Here is a 23,028-nt window from a genome sequence, read left to right as displayed (position 1 = left end):
CTTAGTCTCTGTGAGTTCATATGTGCATTAATCCTGTTGATTTAGAGGACCTCATTTTCTTGTGGTCCTCCATGCCCACTAGTTCATCCATTCTTTTCACCCTCTTGTCCATAGGGTTCTCTCAGCCCTGAAGGGAGGAGGGATTTGATAAAGGCATCACCTTCAGAGTTGAGTGTTTCAAGATCTCTCACTTTCTGCCTACTGCCTGGCTTTGCATCTGCTATAGGAGGAAGCTTCTCTGATGATGGCTGAGCAAGGTGCAGTTATCTCGCTATAGCAGAATATCATTAAGTGTTATTTTATTGCTATCTTCTTTTAGTAGAACGGTAGTATTTAATTTCACCCTAGGTACCCGGGCTCTCTAGTCTTAGATTCTTGGTCACCCAAGCAGTATTGTGTGTGGGTTCCATCTCATGGAGTAGGTCTTAAGTCAAATCAAATACTGGTTGGTCACTCCCATAAATTTTGTGCCACAATTCCACTAGCATATTTTTTTCAGGCAGGACACCATTGTAGACCAAAGGGTTTGTAGCTGGATTGGTATTTATGTTTCTCCTTTGGTAGCATATGGAACACCTTCCAGTACCAAGAACATTAGCCCAGAAGGATGAAGGCTCTATGTAGGCACCAGCTTGACTTCTCCATATTCAATGAGTTGTGTAGATGCTGTCGTCAGCAATAGGCTCTTGCTATCAGTTTGTGGAGAGCAACCTGTAGTCTTGGCAACAGTTTCAGTTGTTTGGGTGTTCCCATGGGAATCCTTTGGTCAATAACTCAATTAGATGTCACCCAATCCCTGTATTGCAAGCTTCATTTGGTGACAAGAGATGTCCAGTTGGGGCCATGTCTCCCCCATTATTTCTTGATTTCATTCAGATCACTTTTATGTGTGTATGTATTTTAAGAAGCTTCTACTGTGTTAGGTTTCCATAATATCCCTTAAATGCCCTGTTGGGCCATCTCTCTGTGTATCCCCTTCCTCATCTCCCTCTTCCTTCTCCCTCCTTTATTCTCATGTTCCAGTCCCCACCCACCCACCTACCCACCATAACTATCTATTATATTTTCCTTTCCTAATGAGATCTCTCTGTCCCCTCTATTCACGTACTCTAAACTTCACCTCTGTGGTGCTCAAGAATGTAGCTTGGTAATCATTGACTTAACAGATATCTACATATAAGAGAATACATACCATATTTATTTTCAGAGTCTGGGTTACCTCACTCAGGATGATTCATTTTTCTAGTTCTAGCCATTTGCCTGTGAATTTAATTCTTTTTAATGGCCAAGCAATACTCCATTGTGCAAATGTACAACATATTCTTATCCATTCATCTATTGAGGAACATCTAGGTTCTTTCCAATTTCTGGCTATTATAGATAGAGCAGCAATGAACATGCTTGAGCAAGTGTCTCTGTGGTAAGATAATGCATCCTTTGGGGATATAGCTGGATTTTGAAGTAGATAGGTTCCCATCATCCTGAGTACCAACACACTGATTTCCATAGTGGCTGTACAAGTTTGTACTTTCACCACCAGCAATGGATGAATGTTCCACCTCCTCATTCTGGCAAGGGGGGGGGTATGGGTTCTTGGATTTTTGACATAGGGTTTTTCCATGTAGCCCTGGCTGTCCTGAAACTCACTTTGTAGATCAGGCTGCCATCAAACTCATGGAGGTCCACCTGCCTCTGCCTCCCAAGTTCTGAGACTAAAGGCTTATGCTACCACCACCCAGCCTGAGTTTGTTTATGTGTGTGTGTGTGTGTGTGTGTGTGTGTGTGTGTGTGTGTGTGTGTGTGTGTTCCCATATGAAGCTGAACATTCTCCTTTTAAGTCCTATGAAGAATTGTGTTGACATTTTGACGGGAATTGCATTTGAACCTGTAGATTGCTTTTGGCAGGATGAACAGTAGTCATTTTTACTACTGATCAATGAACATGAGAGATATTTACATAAAAATGAAGATATTTTCTTCAATATTTTTCATCAGTGTCTTAAAGTGGTTATCATACAAGTCTCTCATTTGTTTGGTGTGGTAGTTTGAATGTAATTGGCCCCCATAATCTCATAGGGAGTGACACTATTAGGAGGTCTGGCTTTGTTGGAGTGGTTATAGCCTTGGTGTCTCTTCACAGCAATAGGAACTCCAAGGCAGCAATGTTTTAAATTAATATATAAATCATTTACAAGTTTCATTCCTCAGCTTTTTTGGGTGAATATAGCTTTTTTAATTACTGTATAATAGTTATTTTTCCTCATTGTGGTGACCATATATCCTATAAGAAGAAAGTTAAGAGAGGAAGAATTCTTTTGGCTCAAAGTTAAAGGGATATAGGCACCATGCAAAGGAAACTGTGTTGGCAGGTGTGTGAAGCAGCTGGTCATATTGCATCCATAGTCAGGAAATAGAGGATGTGTACTGATGTTCAACTCAAGGCTCAACAACATAAGATTGTGTCGCTGACATTCTCAGAGGCGTTAGTTAACTTCTTTAGCTAAGAAATTAAACCTCTCTAGAACTTCATAGACATTGTCAGGGTGATGTCCTTTATATGATTCTGAATTCAATCAATTTAATAACAAAGTTTAACTTTACGCCTTGTACATTTGACACCCAAGCCAATCATTTTTAAATCATAACTTTCATTGGTCTTCATAGACTCTTAGTTATCTCACAGTGAAAAATTTATTTAGTCCATTGCTAAGAGTACCCAAAGTCTTAACATTTATAATGTTCAAAAGCTCAAAGTCAAAAGCCTTCTGAGACTCAGAGCAATCTTTTATCTGGAAGCCTCCAACAAGATACATAAGTTACATATATTTATATATATACACACACACACATACACACACACACACGTGTGTGTGTGTATGTGTGTGTGTGTGTGTGTGTGTGTGTGTGTGTGTGTGTGTGTGTTACATATATTCAATATCCATGGCACAGAACTAGGTTGCCTGCTTCAAAATGAAGGAATGGGGGTATAATTGTAAGGAAATACCAGATTGATGCACAGTAGAAAACCAAAGGTGAAAACACTACATTGTTTGGCTGCACGTGTGTCTCCTTTATCTGTGGCATGATTTGAGAGCCAACAGCCTCAAGTTCTGCCATTATCGGGTCCTACAGCATCTCTTAGTACATCTCCATCTGGTACCTGCAGCTGTCTTTGGCAGAGATCACACAGTCCTGCCATCTTCACCACCCTGGGATCTCCTTTGAAATTTTGCACAATGGCCTCCTTTCAGAGATTCAGGTCTTTCCACAGTGCCTGGACTCAGAAGCATTCTGTACCCTCAGCAGAACATTGCTGATTCCATTCTCTTGCCTTTTGTATACTTGTAAGACCAGTGCACTGTGAAGGATGGTGCCAGGTTCTGCTTGCCAGGACATACATCAAATGGCCCCCTGTCTAACTCCCAATTGAGTGCTCACTCTTCTGAAACACTGTGAGCTGGGACTTCACTGTCCACATTTCTCTTAGCTGTTTGTCTTACAAACCCTAACATTAAGCTCTGCTTAGGGCTCATCTCCAGCCCACAAACCCGAAATCTTTCAGATTCCCCCTTTAAACCAGTTCCAAAGGCAAGCTCAAAGTGCCTGTTTCTTAACCAGTTCACTCATTGGAATTAGGAACATTTAAGAAACAGATTTTTTTTTTGTTTTAAATTTTTTATAAATTGTATTTATAGTAGTTTGCCTAAAAGTTGACCTGCATTTTTTTAAATATTGTTTCTTTCTTTCTTTCTTTCTTTCTCTCTCTCTCTCTCTCTCTCTCTCTCTCTCTCTCTCTCTCTCTCTCTCTCTCTCTCTCTCTCTCTCTGTGTCCTGTTTGTTTAAGTGGCCATGGAATTCAGAAGAGGGTATCAGAGCTCCTACAGCTCAAGTTACAGTGCCTGTGAGTCACAGGATGTGAGTGCTAGGAATCAAACTCTGGAACTAGTCCTTTAGAAGAACAGCAAGTGCTCTTAACTGCTGAGCCATCTCTTTAGTCCTGCTGTGTATTTTTATTTAGATAGTGTTATTATTTGATAGTAAGGAAAATTGTATGTTTTTTCCATTATTTTAATTTTCTTTGCTTTATAGTTTTCCTGTTGGACTGCCTACAATTTTAGTACAATATTGAATATTATAGGTAATGATAGATTTATCTGTATCATTTAAAAATTTCCTTATAGTGTGCGTGTGTGTGTGTGTGTGTGTGTGTGTGTGTGTGTGTGTGTGTGTGTGTCTGTGTGTCTGTGTGAAGATTTGCATGCCACAGGCCTCTCCTCATGCCTTTAGGTGGTGTCTGGGGACTGAACTCAGGCCCTCAGGCTTACATGGCTTGCTGTCCCCTGATGTCATCTTAGTAGCGCTCTTATTTTTGAAATAAGGAATTTCTTCAAACCTCACTGCTTCCTTTAACTTTGCTATAATTCCCCTACATTGTAACCCTTTATCAAGTTAAAGCTAATATGATGTTTTTCTATTCCTGTTGAAGAAATGACATGAAGAGCAAAGGGCACAGATGGCTCCCCACTAGACTTCTTGGTCTGGGGTTGGGGCACAATCATCCAGGAGCCCACCCAACACCCAAACCACCATACCAAGCACCGCCAGAGTTTTCTAGGCCTAGGCACATGAAGGAAGAAAAGCAACTGCTGCTGGGGTGAGCAGGACTCAACCAAGCACCACCTGTGACCCAACCAAGAGCTGTGGTGCCACATGGTCGGGCATCATTATGGTGAATGAGTACAAGGGAGATGGGAGAGAGAGAGAGAGAGAGAGAGAGAGAGAGAGAGAGAGAGAGAGAGAGAGAGAGAGAGAGAGAGAAAACAGTTCATGGTCTGGTGAGAGAAGCAGATCTGAAGAGGTGAGGGTGATGAGAAACAGGTTAATGTGAATGGACTGCTAGCAACCTGAGTTCAAGGTGATGTCTGATCCTGGGCTATTGCCAAGGGCCAGGTCTTTGTCAGAGGTCCTGAAGCAGCTAAGGGAGCCTATATTGATGTTTGTGGCTCCTGTTGCCACTGAGGTCTGTACAGAGGCCTGTGGCCATGTTGATGTCCAATAGCCATGGTGCCACAGGGACCATGCCAATCTGGGTGGGCTGTACTGTACTGCCTCCTGGGGCTATAGTGACATCCTGGCCCCAGGCTGCTGCTGAGGTCATGGTCATGTTTGGGTCATGGTCCTATTACAGCCAGGGTCTAAGTTGATGTCCCTGGACCATGAAGCCACCATGGGTCACACAGATGCCCGGCTTCTGAGCTGCAATCTGTGACCATGTTGATGTCCAAGGGATGTGCTGCCATCAGGGCCAAGCCAATTTGCTGTCACCCAGGGCCATGATGTTGTCCAGATCATGGCTGCTGCTGAGAGCCCTGTCTGGGTCTGTGGCGCTGCTGCAGCCAGGGTCTATGTTGATGTCTGTGGCTCCTGAGTCCATCGAAGGCCATGCTGATGCTGAGGTCTGGACCACCACCTAGGGCCACGTTGGTATCCAAAGGCTATGCTGCCATTGGGACCATGCCAATCCAAGTAGCCTGTGCTGCCACCTGGGATCATGGTGACACCTGGGCCTAGATTGCTGCTTAGGACCATATCTGGGTCTGTGGTTTTATCACAGTCAGAATCTATATGATATCCATGGCCCATGTTGCCACCAAAGACCACACAGATGCCCAGGGTCTGGGCTGCAACCTGTAGCCATGAGAGTGTCCAAGGGCCATGGTGTCATCCAGGCCAGGACTGTTGCCAAGGGCCATGTCTGGGTCCATGGCCCTGCAGCAGCCAGAGTCAGAGTTGATATCCTTGGCTCCTGTTACCACCAAGGGCCTTGTGGACCACCATGGTCTGGTCAGCCACCTGAGACTGTGTCAGTGTCCAAGGACCATGCAGCTGATGGAGCTATACTGATCTTGAGGTTGGTGCTGCTACCTGGGACCATGGAGGCTTCCAGGCCAGGACTGCTGTCTAAGGCCTTGTCTAAATCCATGGACCTGCAGCAGCCAGGGTCTGGGGTGATGTCCATGGCTTCTGTTACCACCAAGAACTCTGCAGATGCCCAGTGTCTGGTTACCCACCTGAGATCATGTTGGTATCCAAGGACCATGCTGCCACCAGAGCCATACTGATTCAGAGGGCCTCTGCCGTCACTGGGACTATGGTGATGTCAGGGTCTGAGCTGCTGCTGAGGGTCATGACTGGGTCCATGGCCCTACTGCAGCTGGGGTCTGTGATGACGTTCATGGCCTGTGTTAGCACAGGGGTCATTGGAACCATGCAGTGCTGAGCCAGTCCTGCCCTTCATTGGTCCTGTGTTGGATGGCCCTGACCCTCACTGGATACTGCAGAAGGAAAGGTTCACTCTTCAGGGGAGAGCTGGCCCCTGCACTCAGGAAAGACGGCCTCACCCCTCACCATAGATGCGCACCTCACTTAGGCAGCATACTAGTGCTGACCTTTTGGTTGGAGACATAGGTGAGCTGACTCCGAGGGCCTGAGAGCAGGAGAGCTGACCATGGACCCCCTCATCTGCCATGTGGTGGCATGGGTGAGAGAAAGATGCCCGCCCCCATCACCCATGACCCCCTGCGGCAGGCAAGAGAGCTGGTTCTGCAGTCACTAGCCCTGCACCTCACAGCACACAGGAGAGCAGGACCTGCACACTTCCGGAACAGCACACCAAAGCTGAACTGACCCTGTTGTCAAGTGTGTAAGCAATCCAACCCTGAAGGTGTGAGATAGCAAGACAGCTGACCCCACCCTGCCTCTCACATGCCCTATACAGCAATGAAGAAAGAGGGACCCCTGCACCTCACCTAGGCAAAACAGTAGAGTGGGCCCTGGTGGTACGAGTGTGGGTGACCTGGATCTGAGGACCTGACACCAAGGGAACTGGCCCTACTCCTTGATGCAGAATGCACTGGGCAAGCCAGCCTGGGAAGTGCTGGAGAGCTTGCCTGGGTAGTGCTGTGGATGACTGATTGATAAATAAAACACTGATTGGCCAGAAGGTATAGGCAGGACTAGCAGAGAGGAGAACTGAGAGAACAGGAAGGCGGAGAGGAGGAGATGCCAGCCTGCTGTCCAGGGAGCATCATGTAAAGGCACAGCAGGTAAAGACACGGAGCATGTGGTGACATATAGATTAACAGAAATGGGCTGAGTATAAGAGTAAGAGCTAGACAATGGTAGGCCTGAGCTAATGGCCAAGCAGTTTAAATAACATAATCGTCTGTATGTTTATTTTATAAGTGGGCTATGGGGCTTGGCAGGACCCAGAGAAAAAAAAAACTCTAGCAACAGGGTAGTGATGATGAAGGAAAGCTGACGGGCTGACCAACTCAGCTACTATGCAGGCCCAGAACCTGGGCTATGAGCTGGCCCATGCCAACATCCAACTCATCTCATCTATAAACTGTAGAGCAGGTAAAGGGGACAAAACTACTGATCCAAAACAGCAGGATCTCCACGACAGGACATCAACAGACTATCCAAGAGGAGCCCCAGTGAGGACTCATTATCAGGGACTGGCAGAGCAGAAGCCAGAGACTGAGCCAGTCCAATGTCTCATGGCAATGAACACTTGCAAGTAAAGATGAATGGACTAAAGGCGAAACTGTGACTCAACAGCCATAGTACAGCTTCCATGACAAGATTCTTCTCTCTCTCTCTCTCTCTCTCTCTCTCTCTCTCTCTCTCTCTCTCTCTCTCTCTCTCCCTCTCTCTCCCTCTCTCTTCTCTCTGTTTTGTTCCTTTGTTTTGTGTAGTTTTTGGGTTTTCTTTTAAATTTGGCTTTGTTTTGGAGGGGAGATTGCAAGGGCAGAGGGTGGATGTGAGGGTATGGGGAGATAAGTGGGATTGGAGTGCATGATGTAAAATCCACAAAGAATCAATAAAAGTTAAAAAAAATTAAAAAGATATCAAATAATTTTTCCATACTTAAATAAGTATGCAGTGTTATAATTTACTTTAAGCTTTTAATGTGATATTAGTATGACAAAATATTTTAAATATTTAATAATCAATATATTATTTGGCAAAGAATATATTTGATTGTTTCAATAGTTTTGTGCACATGTGTGTTTATATTAATATATGTGAATGCACATGTTTGTTTTTGGTGGATTCGTACATCTGTATGCTACTTGTGAAAGCCAGAGGTCAGCTTTGTGTGTCACTGACAAGGAACCATCCAGATTATTTTTGAGACAGGATTCCTCACTGGGACCAGAGGTTCATCAATTCTGCTAGGCTGTCTGACCAACAAACACTAAGGGGTCTCCTTGTCCCTGCCTGTCACCAAGCCATGCTTTTTATATTGGTTCTTGAGATTAAACTTAAGTCTTCAGGCTGGAGGACAAGCCCGCTACAGAACCAGCTAGCTCTTCAGCCCAGTTTTGGCTTTTTGTTAATAGATGAGCATATTTAACTTGTTAATATTACATATACAAATGTTGAATCTATTCATTCCATAACTATAATTGGTTTATGCTTCCTTTGATCTACTTTTTGGTCATTTAGAACTTGAAGTTTCTTGAAGACTCACAAAATAAGTTTAGTAAAATGATTTCTTTATGCTACAAAGAAGTTTTCATTCTATACACTTTTTTGTTTCTTAATAGTCTGGCACAACTTATCTATAAAACTACCTCGTCATTGTAGAAAAAAATGCAGGTGTCAAATTCAATGAACACTGACTTATTCCACAACCCATTTAATTTCTAGATATGAAACAGTTTTGCTGTATTCATAGTTGTACAAATTTCTAGTTCTATTCAATTATTTTAAGTAACAAGCTTGGTTTTCTACTCATCTCTATAAACTCTGGGGACAACTTATTATTTTCTTTAATTTTTATTGTCTTGTTACCATTTTTATGTTCCTTTTAAACTTTTAATTTGTTAGTTTCATATATACAATATATATTTCTTATTTTTTCTTCCTTTGAACACAGATCAGAAAAAGCTCATAGAAGAAAACTTTCCATATCACATTCCTATGTAGAAAGCAAAATAAATTACATAGACTTGGGATTCCCTCAGTGGTAGATTTCTTGTCCTGTATGTACAAAGCCTTACTTTTGTTCCCAGCATCGTATATAATAAATAAATAAATAAATAAATAAATAAATAAATAAATAAATAAATAATAAATAAATAAATAAATAAGCAAACATGATTTGACTCTGATACCAGTCACTTTGAGACATTACATCTTTCTTTTAAACCAGGGCTAGTCACCATGAAAATTAGGCTTTTCTACATTGAAAAAAGTTTTTACACATAAATGCCCCTAGGCACATCCTTAATCTTGGGTGTTTAAAACAAAAAATAAAAAATAAAAGGAAATCACTTGTGACTGTTCTTGGTAGATTTTATTCCATTCACAACATATGCCCAATGAAACAATGAGAGGAAAGAATAGTACTCTAGTTTCTTAGGTATTACCAAGCTTTTCCATTTGGTGTGGTTTAGGCATCATCCAGTCAAATGCATCATCCAGTGTCCATCCACAGACAAAAAGCTGTTTGCTTGTTTTTATTTTCACAGAGGGAAAATTGGCTGTACTGTACTTTGAGATGGACCATTGAAGTCGAAGTCCACTGCTGCATCTTTACAGTAAGATTTTAGAGTCAGTTGTATACCTGAACTTTCAACTTACAGGATGATTTTATAGTCTTATATTACATTGAGATCAGAATCACCAAGAGGTCGTGTTAAAACACAAATTTAGAGTCTCATCCCTACATTGCTGATTGGAAAGCCTGGTGTGAGATTAGAGTCCCAAAAAGACTCTGGGATCTACTCCTAAGTTCTCAGATACTGACATTGCTTCTGTTTGGAGGATAACCGATCTAAAAAAAAATTCAAGCTGATTTCCAATGAATACTATGTTTTTGTTTTTTTTATTTGAATGTGAAATGTCTCTCACAGGCTTACACATTTAAAGACTTGGTTCCCAGCTGGTGGTGCCGAGAGAGAAGACTGTGGAATCTATAGGCGATGAAGCCTTGCTAGATGAAGCACGTCACTTCGAGCCTGGTCTCACTTCCTGTGTGTGGATGCAGTGTGACCTTTGACCTTCGAGCACACCGTGTCTGTCACCATACCTCTACCACCTGCTGTCATGTCTCCTCCATCGTGGTGGCTTATATCTGTCTCACACTGCAAGCCGAAACTAAACTTTCGCTCTCAAGTTGCTTTTATTGGAGAGTTTTATCACAGCAATTGAAGAAAAACTAAGACGTGTTCATTTCTGTGTAGAGAGGTGAAAGAAAGAATTCCACAGGATTTATTAGCTGTCACTGGTAACATTTTCAGGCATGCCCAACCTTTTAAATGTGACACGATGTTGTTATCTACAAAGCACACGCCTGAGAAATGCACAGTCCAGTTACAAGAAAAATCACAAAAGTGCCTCCTAATGTTTTAGGTGAGTTTATACTTTTGTGTTAAGTCTCATTCACAGCTGCCCTCGTCCTCCTGCCGACCAAGAGCTATAGGTCAGATCCACCTGCTAGTTTAGAATATATGGAGACTGAAATTACTCGAACTTGTCTGTTGTCAGTATCCTTCAGGGCCGGCTACAAAGCTGTAGTGATGCTTCACAGTCATAAACTGTTGAAGCTTCTCCAACAGCTGATAATTAACAGTTGAAGATGATGCCAGCGACTATTGATTGGTGATGCATTTCCTTTCCCTGGAGTTAAAACACATTGAGCAAAGCTCTTCTTTTGACAATTTAACATTTTGGCTGAGTAATTTCTGACATTTGTTTTGTGTTTCGATGCCAGAATATATATCTATAAAACCTCCTTGCTGTGGCATGGCAGGTGTTTCTGAGTTATCCTTGCTGGGACACAGTTCCAGGTTTTGATGAAAGATTTGCTCTTTGAATCGGTTATCGTCCTTGCTTATTCTCCTCAAGATAGAAATGTCTCTTTGTAGAAGTAATAAACAAACAGACATTCTGAATTTATCATCATCTGAAAAGGTCAGAGGAAAAAGAGTAGTGTTTAAAAACTCTAGCCACCATTAAGGCATCTACAGTGCAGCATCCTGTAGATGGCTTTAAAGGGGACTTTGTTCTCAAATTATGTCTAATACATAATCTATTTCTCTTATTCTAAAGGTTGCGCAAATACAGAAGTTCATAAGAAAGAACAAAGATTTGTTTCTTCGCCAAAGTAATAAACTGAAAAAAATGTTGTCTGGCTTGCATGATTGCCTGAAATCTCATTAAATGTTAAACACACAGAGTCTCTCAGATAAATTAATAAAAAGCTCTAGTTACTAGTTAGAAAACACCCGTCTGAAATTTGAAATGATAAACTAATTAACAGAAGAGCATTTTAAGCAGATTTATCTGACATGTGTTAACTGTGGTCTAAATATGGCAAAGAGGATTCTTCCCTCTTCTTCCTCTGTGCTGTTTGGAATGGGCTGTGCTTGATGCACAATGAAATGCTTCTCTAGTGAGGAAGGCAGTCAGAATCATTTTGAGCACTCTGGATGGGCTGGGAAGATACATCCATGGCTAAAGTACTTGTACAAGGGTGGGTTCCTGTGCTTGGATTCCCAGAACCCATGTTTTGTATTGTTTTATTTTCATGTCTAAGCCAGGTGTGGTAGCATATGTCAGCTGATCTCTCTGTGCTTGAGGCCAGCCTGCTCTGCATAGTGCTTTCAAGGCAAACTAGGGCTATGCAGTAAGACCCTATATTCGAGACAACCTTCCCTCCTCGGGGTCACGGTATCAACTTATAACTCCTGTGCTGAGGTTGCTGAGGTTCCTGGTACATCCTGGAGATTTGCTGGACAGCTTGTTTAGTTGAAATGATGAGCAGAAGGATCAGTAAGAGGCCCTGTCTCAGACAAACACAAATGGTGAAGAGTGATGAGAAGAAGCCTGGTATCAATTATGGGTGCCACACAAGCATGCATGGGCAAGCACATCCATACACATCTGTGCACACCCATGTTTGCACATGCATTTGAACACACACACACACACACACACACACACACACACACACACACACGAGAGAGAGAGAGAGAGAGAGAGAGAGAGAGAGAGAGAGAGAGAGAGAGAGAGAGAGATTAAGAAAATAAATCCCTTTCAGCACTAACATTGGGTTTGCTAAGATTTGAACATTTTCTTGTTACACCACATTTCATTAAATAGTAAATAGTCCTCTCTGGGAGACTTTCACACTCAGCCTTCTGAAAAAATAGGTCTAAAAGTAGATTTATTTGTGTGTTTTGCATTTTTCTACTGAAAATATAGATTTATTTCACTCAAGAATGCTGACCATTTATTAGGAAAATATTTTAAGTCAGATATATATCTTTCCAAAGCTAGATACATGTGCTTACTGGCTTGTCATTCAGTGGAAAGTAGTTGCCATAACAACCACTATCTCAACAGGAAGAGAAGAATCATGTTTTTTTTTTCACTAGAACAGGCAAGGGAGTTTATGAAGGAGAATACACTAACACCTCATTCTCATTATATTGTCCCACTAAACCACTAGAGGAAAGTCACTCCGTCTCCATGAATTCAAATTTACCGTAGATGTCTCTTTGGGGATGTACATTTTTACCTCACTCCTTGGCTTAAAATAGACCTTGTCACAATCTCTCTTGTTTTGTCTGAAATCCTTCAGCGATCTGCCTGGTTCAGCCTCTGGGAGTAAAGTCATTTGGTAACTTGATATGGAGTGTGGAGAATGTTACAGGATCCCATTGCTACTTCCACGGAGGACTTGGCACTTCTACTTCTTAATTCTTTATCCTGGAGTGCTGCAGTTGTTCACCATGTCAAAATTGCATCTTAACAGTTTTTCCCATTTATCTAGTTTCTTCCCATCTTCATGTAGCATCTTTCAGGTCTGGGACTGTCTCCTAGCTTTCCTGCAGAGGGACCTGCTGTCAGCTGTCCTTGTTAAATTGGGGTCATGAGGAAACAGAGAAATATTTTTCTTAAAATAGCATTCTGAAACCATAGGTTCTGAAGGTTTCAATCCTATAAACATGGGATTTTATGTTTACTGTTCTAGGAAAGTAGTCATGTTAATAATGAGTTATTGTGACATATTTAAAATATTATTTTGTTTGAAGACACTTCTGGTTAATGTCAAGTAGTGATTCTATAATTAGTACTTCTCTTTGCCATATAAGGTGTTTCTTTTATAATTTCTCTTTATTGTTTGTGAGTCTCATATATTTGTATGGCTGAATTTTAGTTCATTTCACCCCCATTCCTGTCTCCATCCCTCTTCTTCCCTTGTTGGAGCCTTCTTCCTAATAAGATCCTACTTCCCGTCTTCTTTGTGTGTGGTCCATGAAACTCAATTAGTTTCTTGCCTGAGTGGGTGAGAGGTTGTTTACTGGAGCAAGGACAACTATGTATGGATACATTAGTGAAGAAAATGACACCCCTAAATGGCATGGCCACATCACATCCTCTAAGATCCAGAGAACATCACAGAAGAAGGGCAGAAAGAAGGTAAGAATGAGCATATTTGCTACACATGACATCATCTGGATACAGCACAGCTGTTGCTCTCAGGAACTTGCTCTAACTGTGGTTCCTGCACAAGATCAAGCTGTCAACATTTTCATTAAGAAGTTTCTCATTTGGACGTACATGGCACCTCATCTTAACTTTTTTTTTTTTTTTTTTTTTTTTTTTTTTTTTTTTTTTTTTGGTTTTTCGAGACAGGGTTTCTCTGTGTAGCTTTGCGCCTTTCCTGAAACTCACTTGGTAGCCCAGGCTGGCCTCGAACTCACAGAGATCCACCTACCTCTGCCTCCCGAGTGCTGGGATTAAAGGCGTGCGCCATCATCTTAACTTTTAAGTCTAACACAAGAACAAATTAGATTTATTGGCTTATTAAAAATAAACCTAAAGTTTGATTTCACTTTGTGTGGGAAACAAAGGAATACAAATTCAATTACATGTTTTTTTGTTTTTTTTAAAACATCAGAAAGGCAAACAATGGCAATCTCAACTCATTGTCAAAATTATATTCTTTCAGCCATCAGGACATTACAAATTATAAATCCTGAATAGAAATTTAATGGCTAGAAAAGAGGAAAAGAAAACTAATAAAGTCTGAACACAGAATAAAAGCATAGCATGTATTCTTTCTCCATTTCAGAAATGGGTGCTGTTTGATTCTGAGCTTTTGAACATCGTTGGACATATGTGGACAAAGGCACATTCTAACTAGCAACAGTCATATAGGCAGAGTCTCCCTTTGTGATGCTGGTGTTCTGATTTATTTTATAGGTGGCTTACCTGCAATGATGGGAACACCAGGAGCTAATGTACAAAAGACCTCCTCTGGGAATTACACACCAGGAACCGCTTCATGCCATTGTTAGGCTTAACATGGCATGAAAATACATCTGAATGGGTTTGAGGAATTAGGTTTGAACAATTAGGTTTTAGCTTCCTCTGAGCAACGCCAATTAATCTGTGGCCTTGAGAAGACTTATGATTTTGGCTATATGTGACTCTGGACAAAAGCAGGACAAGTACACTCTGGTCATTGGAAGTCTAAAGCTAGCAGAGTGAATAAAGTATGCTGCTGACTTACACACCAATCTGTTCATCAAAGCAGAAATAAGCATAATTCTCCCTATCAAGGAAACGAAACGTTGCGGGAAGACAGTGTTGACATTCTGGGTACTAAAGTGGATGCCTCATTAAGTGAGATATCTGTAGAGACTGGGGTGCTCTGTGCATGCATGCCAGTTGGGAGCACAACAGGGGAGCACTCTGTTTCCTCTAGCTTCCTTATCCAAAGATCGGTTTAATAGAAAGGGGGAGCTTGGATTTATGTAGCCCACCTTCATAGTAAAAGAGATTAAATAAAAGAAATTTGAGGGTTTAGCAATCAGTATTATTGTGTGTTTCTAAGAATCAGTAAGTCTCCAGTTCATCCCTCCCTGTATCTCAGAAGCTTTTGTTACCAGCTGTATGCCAGCCAGTAAGCATCGTGCATTAGTGTAAGTTCAGAACTCAGTAAGAGTAAAAAAATAATAATAATTATAAGTGACAAGTCTTTCTCTAAGCTACTTAGGAAGTTGAGGGGTGCACAGCTTTTTCGTTGGTCCTTCCATTACTCTTATTCTATGTGGATTCTGACGAGGTTTTACCAATTTATGATTGCAGGGAGCATGGGATGGTCTAAATAAAGTACCCACGTTGGATTCCTCAAACAGCATGACTGTATTGGTTATTCAATAGACTTTGGGTATCAGTTCATAATAATAAATCTTAAATATACCAACATCCACATTATCAAAAAAAAAAAAATCACCTGTCCACATGACCGGCTGGTTTTTGGAAACTCCTATCTCATCCTCCCCCACCCCAACTTCTGCGTCTCTCTCATTTAGCAAGATCTCAGTACCCCAATGGCAAATTTTCTCTTCCATTCTTTGTTCTTTTCAATTTCTCCTTCAGATTTTGAGGTCCATAACTATTATATAATTTACTTTCAACTATAGTTTGTAGTATTTCAATTTGGTTCTTTTACATATTTTATTTTCATAAACACTATTAGTCACAAACACTCCTGTACAGGTACTCTGATATCTACAGCTCCCATGAGTCTGTTTCTACTGTCTGTTGCTTCAACATTACTATTCTTTCTCCATGTAATCTGTTATTATTTTTAACTGAATACCTGAAATGTTTTCTGAAAAATAATTAAAGGAGTAATTTTAGGGACCAAATGTACCCTCCTGCAGAAGGCATCTACAAAGTCTCTGGCAAGGAGTTATGTGAGAATCAGGGCATGTTCACCCAAGAGAACGTGGTGACTCTGGATTGCCCTTCCTTCATGAAGGTGGCTTGTTCTGCTTCTTCTTTCTTCTGCTTGTTCTCTCTGTTTGCTGTTGTTTTGTGCCTTAGACGGCAGGTTTTGAACTCCATTTTTTGGCCCCTTTAAATGCTATACTATTTCAAATAGTTTTTCTCAGTCATCAACTCTTTCAAATGCTTTGCTAGAAAGAGCAGACTTGAGAATCTGATTATACTCTATGGATTTCCTTTTCCTTTTTTTTTTTTTCAGTCTCTAAGACTTCCTTGCCTTAGTATCACTAATTTTTGTTGGGGTTGGTAGCTCTGAACATTCTTCTCAGTTTTTCACATTTTATGTTTGTCTTCTTATGGAGAAATTCTACTACTATGAACTAGTTATCTTAGTGGAAATCAGTGGCTGAATCCTGTAACTGTCATTGTCTATTATAAAATCTTTGCATGTAGATCCGTTATATGCCATTTAAACAATGTTCGATTAAGTTGCATACTGCTTTTTTCAAACAATATTCATACAGTCATACATTTAAGTATTCTTTTTAACATTGAAATCAGAACATCTGTCATACAAAGGCTTGTTTGTCAATAATGCTAAAGTTATTCTCCTTACATTTCAAACAGAAGTAAGCATCATGCATTCTTCTTGAACTAATAGATGAACCTTTATGGCTGGATATGACATACACTATATTCATAATGGAACTCTAGATATTCTAAAGCTTCATTTCTCCGCGTGTGTTTTCTCTTCAGATACTTATCTTAGTTAGGGTTTCTAGTGATGTGATGAAACACCATGATCAGAGCAACTAGGGAAGAAAGAGTTTATATGGACTTTCAGAACAAAGTCCATCACTGGAGGAAGTCAGAACAGGAACTCTAGCACAGCTGGAACCTGGAGGCAGGAGCTGATGCAGATGCCATGGAGGGGTGCTGCTTAAAGGCTTGCTCATCCTTCTTTCTTACAAACCCAGGACCACCAGCCCAGGGATGACCCCACCCATAATTGGCTGGTCCCTTCCACATCAATCACTAATTAAGAAAATGCCCTACAGGCTTGCCCACATCCTGATGTGGAAGCATTTTCTTTCTTTCTTTCTTTTTTCTTTTTTCTTTCTTTTTTTTTTTGGTTTTTCGAGACAGAGTTTCTCTGTGTAGCTTTGTGCCTTTCCTGGGACTCACTTGGTAGCCCAGGCTGGCCTCGAACTCACAGAGATCTGCCTGGCTCTGCCTTCCGAGTGCTGGGATTAAAGGCATGCGCCAACACCGCCCAGCTTGTGGAAGCATTTTCTTAGTTGAGGCTCCCTCCACTCTGATGACTCTAGCTTGTGTCAAGTTGACATAAAACTAGTCAGCATAATACTTCATCCCTCTACTCTTCTCAAAAAGTAAGTTTTATGATAAATAGATTTTGGAACATTTATATTTATATCCCCAGTTTAGGACATGAGATATGAAATGTGAGATAGTAAGTGGTGTACATCTTTTGAGGTTCCCTTTTCCTATCATATTTAAGAAGAGAAAAGAATTTAAATATCTATTAACATCCCAAAGAAGTAGCTTTACATGAGGCATATTTTCAACAGCTCTTTTGTAACTGAAAATTGTCACATGGAATCTTTACCTTCGGGGGATGTTTAATGTAGTTGGAGAGAAAAAATAAAACATATTCACATTAAGTTAAACTGAAATATACACTTCAACTCACTTGATAAGAAGCCAGCACAAAAGAAATCATGAGGAGTTCTGATTAGGAGAGAGTGTGATTGCCTAGTTCTTTGTGATCCAGTAGGACACATTATCAGAATACTGAATTGTGTCCCAGAGTTTAATTTCATTAGCATTATACATTTGCAACAAGGAATGGAAAGTCCTTGAGGTCAAAATTATAGAAGAAGCAGCTTTAAAAATCCCAGTGCTGGACCATTGTTGTTTAGCAACTAAGTGAAGGTCATGGTATTTTCATTTATTTATTTACCATCAGGGAAGGCGTAGGGCACTCACTGCAAATCCAATGCAATAAAAACATGAGCCACTAAAGAAGCCTCACTTTCTCCATGCAACAAGCCCTGGACATTCCAGGGCATTCCAGAATAACACACGACTGCTTTTTCGTATATGTTTTCATTAAGTTTTTAAAGCCTCCTGACTTTGTGGAGTCACTGCACTGAGTTCTAAATGATGTATGAAATAGAAAAGAAAACACAGGCTCCCCCCAGTCTTCCTAGGCAGTAGAATGTCTTTTCCTTTTCAAGTTATGCTTAGGACTTTCACTCCGTTCCATACGTTTTTAAAAAAGCACTGGGGAAACAGATAAGAATCAAGACTTCAGAATTCATTCCAACCAAAGAACATGTCACCCACCAGGACCAGGGACTTAGAATATTCTCATTCTCTTCCCCTATGTTTTTCTTTATTTCCCCTCTTCCTTCCACCCCACAACCCTGACTTTATTCCTTCTTATCTTCCTTCCATATCCCTCTGTTTCCATCACATCACAGTTGGGTGCTGCCTTGGACCAATTCTCCCTCTAAAGCATGCAGTCTAGTGGAGCTCCTGACTGCTAATGGGGCTAAAGACAAAGAGCATCCATGCAATCCAGCTTGGCATCCCAGGGTAACTCTCTCCATATTTATAATTCAAAATGAGACTCCTACCACCAAGGTGTTTGAGACTTATGAAACATCATTGCTATCCATTGTCTTCCATGAAACCAGAATGCATTTTGGCACTATTTGCTAGGTATAGAACTTGGTGAGGGGGGCGGGAAGGAGATTTAGTAGACCTCAAGGAACAGAATTGCCAACTAAAACTGAATTTATAGATAGTATGGGTTTAATCTTTAAAAATCAAACTTGGTTATGTGGCTCCTTAATATCTGTTGTTGAGATGTCATCATTGTTTCTTGGTCTTGAACCATGGTTACAGGCTAAGTCTGGCAGTATTATGCCATCCCCTTGGATACATACAGAAGCAGAAATGAAGGGGAGGCTCTTCTGCCTCTACTACTGCTCTGTATTCCAGGAAAAATCACTACTAACCAGAAGTCTGAAGTAAATGGCATTTCTGTCTCACTGGTCAACATCTTTTCTCCTCTCTTTGCCTCACTTACTAGGAATATTGGAAAACAAATCACATAGCAGGTGTGACCACAGTTTTAGTGGGTAGATTGTGCTAACAAGGAAGAGAGTTGAGATGCATGTTGAGAATGCATCCAAGAACATCTTCTACAGGAAGAACAGAGGGTGTGTGTGTGTGTGTGTGTGTGTGTGTGTGTGTGTGTGTGTGTGTGTGTGTTTTGAGGGGATGGTAGTAGACCATGAGCTACTAGTCCCATCTAGGAAAACACACACTATATATTTTATTTTTATGAGACATTAGACTATCTAGTCTTGGCTCAGTCACCAAAGTGCTTGCCATGCAAACACAAGGATATGAGTGTGATTCCCCAGGCATGATGTTGCACACATATAATCCCAGCCCTGGAGAGACAGAGACAGAATTCCTGGGCCTGACCAAGCAGTTAGTCTAGCTAAAATGGTAAGTTGTGGATTCAGTGGGAAACTCTGTCTCTAAAAAATAAAGGTAGGAAACCACAAAGGAAGACTAATCCCTGGTTGTCGTGTGCACATGGATGCATGGGTGGATGTGTCCACACACATATGCACAGGCACATATAAATAGGCATACAATATACAGTATGCCCACATAAAATACACGATTTTCAAAAGGCATATTTTATTCACTTTATATAAATGTAAATCACTAAAATATATTATTGCATTATTTATGTATTTATTTGTGTATGTAGGTATTTGTGTGTATCCATAAGAGCATGCATATGCCACAGCATGCCTATGGAGACCAAAGAACAGCTTCTAGAAGTTGGTTCTTTGCCTCTCCAACTCTCTCTATATGATGCTAAATCCAAAAGTCTCCTTGTTTCGCAAGTACCGTTTTTTTTTTTTTTTTTTCTACAAGGGATATTTAGAGTACAATCTATAATGACCATATAGGGGAATGACAAACCCTATTCTGGTGACCCTACACATTTAGCTGATACAAATAGGTAATTTCATAAAATTCAAGGAAAATCTTCAAGAATATAGTTTTATGCTCTACATTGTATAGGTGTGCTCATGTTTCAAAAAAGCTATGGGCATAAATATATGAGATATATTCTGTTTGATTTGTGATTCACGAGCATACGTTTTTTTTTTTTGTGTGTGTGTGTGTGTGTGTGTGTGTGTGTGTTAAAAATTGAATTGTGTTGTCATCTTGAGAATGAGAATAATTTCCCCATGTTGGGAATTTAATGCAGAGTTTAATATATGCTAAGCAAGCACTTCACCCCTGACATAAATCCTCTAACTTTGGTATTTTTTTTGAAAAGATGAATATCTAACCAACACCTTTTCTATGAAAGTCATTATGAGTTATACAATTAATTAAATGTGATTGTTTTCCTTAATTTTGTGTCACACATAATTTAAATTTTCATTACTGTTAATTGCCATTGGCACCAGAAAGAAAGTCTTTTAAAGTCCTGTTTAATTTTACCTTAGCTTTATACAACCTAGAGTATTTGTTTCATTATAAAGTGTGATGGAGATAATAATTATGGGAAGGTAAAGACCAATATATGTCTCTGTCATGGGTCACCAAACAATGTTGCATAGCGATTCTGCATGAGTCAAATATGCTGTTTTTATGTTAGTCTCAACAAATGGAGCTTGAAATGCAGACAGCTGCAGCCATGGTGCAGAGTTCTTCATTTAAAAGCAGAAATGATTACCTTCTGGACTTTTCATTAGTTATCAGCAAGTTGCCACAATTAGATTAGGAATGGATGAGGAACTTATTCTCCATTTCATTCCGCATTACATTATCTATGTACTGCATATTGTGCACTTCATAGAAGTTGAGAAAAAAAAAGGTTAAATAGATTTATAATTCTGATGAGTTCAGGAGAAAACAGCACCACAGCTGATCGCTCAGACCTAAAATCAATTTGTATGTGTTGAAATGTGAGCTGCTTTCCCTGCCAAGGATCACCCTTGGTAGGCCATCTTCAAGGAGCTTCTGGCCCTGTCTTTTCACTGGTGCCCTATGATGCCTTTGTGGCCCCTGAATTGTCACATTGAAACTGTGTTCTAGTCACTTTTCTTGTTGCTGCAAAGAACACTCAGACAAAAGCATCTTAAGGGAGATGGCGTCTCACCTGGGCTCACAGTTCAAGGATGCGGCCCACAGTGGTAGGGAAGGAAGTCATTAGGACAGGAGCATGAGGCAGTTGGTCACAGTCAGGAGGAGAGGAGACAAATGGTCTGCTTCCTATTCCCTTTGTCTTCAGTCCAGGATCCCAGCCCATGGAATGCCGCCACGCACAGTGCAGGTCTTCCCACCTCTATTAACCTGATGTTGATAATTCGCCCGAGACTAGATCCTAGGCTAACCTGATCTCCTCTAATCCCTATAAAGACTTGTCTCCTAGTGATCCTAGACGCTATTAAATTGACAAAGGAGATTAACCATCACAGGCAATGATTATTTTTTACCATTATCAAAGAGCTTACAAATTTAACATTGTAAGGACTTAGTAAAAGGTCAGTTCTGTTGATTTTAATTATCATGTGAATTATGAGCAGTATATCGGATGCGCCAGTGATGCCATCAGAAGCTTCCCCGTATTCATGTCATGGCTCACATTCATGTACCAATCAGCAGAATCTGATTCCCTGACCTTTAGGTATGAGGTAGACATATGGTAGCATTGAATAATACGTGGTACAATATAAATAAAAAAAGAAAAAGCTCAGATACTTCTATTTGCACCACTATCTTTTCACTGCCATGAGAACATGCTCAGCAGGGCTTCCTGGAAATTGAGAAATGCTTTTCCCAGTGACACCATTGCTTTAGCCAATTGCCAGCCAAGTGGCAGGCATGTATGTAATCCCAGAAGAGACCAGAATTGATCTAACCTTGTTCTTAATAACCAGCCTTCAACCTTGATGTTTTTTGTTCTTTTGTACTGGGATGGATGGCTAGGTAATACCATGGTGACTCTAGGAAACTCAAGTGCCATAATGGCCATCATTTCCCATTTGGATATTATAGAGGGGGAACATTAAAACCATGTAAGTGGTGCTTTTTTATGGAGAAGGTTAAGAGAAAGGAGAGAATTTCTCTTCTTCCCCTATGTAACAGTATTTGTCTTTTCCTATTGGGTCTGTAATGAACATGATTCTTCAAGACCATATTCCTGATTATGAGGCTGCACAGTGACTGGAAACCATCACATTCAGAGCCAAGGCCAAGTGTGCCGAGGCAGAGGCAGTTGGTAAAGGCCAGTGGTTGGTAGGGGAAATAGAAAAGGTATATCACCTCTGACAGAATAATCATGCAAGGTTTGATTCCTCTCCATTAAGTAAGCAAAGAAGGTCATGTATATGGTTTGTCAATGGAGGCACTAGATTTAGCCAAGAAAATACAGGAAGCTCAGTTAACTAAATATCCAGTAAATGACAAATAATGTATTATTCCAATTGTCTCTCATATCGTGTGTGTGCTGTGTATTCTACAGGCATGGAGACAGGGGGATGGAAAACTGATTTAGTTTTGATTGCAGTTTTGCCTGTTATTATTGTCTGACTGGTAGTTTGAGGAATAATGTCCACAGTGTCTGCTTTTTTATATTATAGAAAATTATCTAAAATTTAAAATGTATACAGCTAGAAATCAACATAGATCGTGAATCTGGTAGAAAAACCCAGGAACTCCTAAGACAGTTATAAATTTATTCTAAACACCAGAGCAGATCCACACAGGGGCTATGGCTTTTTAAAATTTCCACCTTCATCTAATCACTAGAAGCATATATTATTTATATTGTCCATACTCAGATAATTTAAATTATTTTTCATCAAAATAATTTTCTGTGTTTTATAATCATCATATAATAGGTAATCACTATAAATTCAATCAGAAAATAATGCAAGAGCATTACGTCAAAAAAGAAAATAAGTCTCTACTCTCTAGAATAATCTTTAATTTTTCATATATTCTTGCATGTGGTGTGTGAGTATGTGTGTATGTGTGTGGTGTGTTTATGTGTGTTCTCATATGTGTAGGTACATGTGCATATGCATGTGTGGAGACCTGAGGTTGACACTGAATGACTACCTTGATTGATCTCCACCGTAT

This window comes from Peromyscus maniculatus, chromosome 8 (genome assembly GCF_049852395.1).
Source record: "Peromyscus maniculatus bairdii isolate BWxNUB_F1_BW_parent chromosome 8, HU_Pman_BW_mat_3.1, whole genome shotgun sequence".
In the NCBI taxonomy this organism is placed as follows: domain Eukaryota; kingdom Metazoa; phylum Chordata; class Mammalia; order Rodentia; family Cricetidae; genus Peromyscus; species Peromyscus maniculatus.
Note: the sequence above shows the minus strand (reverse complement) of the source record.